A 585-nucleotide genomic window follows, 5' to 3' on the forward strand; every position below is an offset into this window, starting at 1 on the left:
GGTGGTGTTGCTGAACGATAACTTGAAGTTCCAGCAAGACCGAAAACGAGAGGAGTCTGTTCACTTGGAGAGAACAAGCTTTGCTGTGAAGATCTTCAACTGGTAAGTTTATTTATTCTCGTGTTTATTAACCTTAAAGCATGCCGGTAATTTTACAGTATGATGCATATTTGTTTATTTGAACGTAAATGTGGTAATTCTATCACAATATCTTGGGAAAGATCCGCTTCCACTCAAAGGTACTATCGTATAAGAGTTCCTTTAGTTGTGTCCTTTACGAGGAACCTCATTCCTTTGAGGAATGCCCACGCCATCCTCAATCTATCTACTTCATTAAAAACAACCATTTTTCCAACAGATTGAATTAGTAATGTCCTAATATTTGGGTGGATATATCTCACGGTACTAACTCATTTTTATGTTCTACACTTCCTTTGTTTCCAAATAATTCATTCATTAAGTTCTACATCAATATCATTGTCCCAGCATTTCCAGGTTAAAAAATGACTAAATTTTCAAGATGTAATGACATATTTAATAAGATGTTTACAACTATTGTAGTTGAGAAAATATTAGTCTAAATTA

This window comes from Benincasa hispida, chromosome 2, assembly GCF_027475165.1.
Source record: "Benincasa hispida cultivar pf3 chromosome 2, pf3_genome.v1.1, whole genome shotgun sequence".
In the NCBI taxonomy this organism is placed as follows: Eukaryota; Viridiplantae; Streptophyta; class Magnoliopsida; order Cucurbitales; family Cucurbitaceae; genus Benincasa; species Benincasa hispida.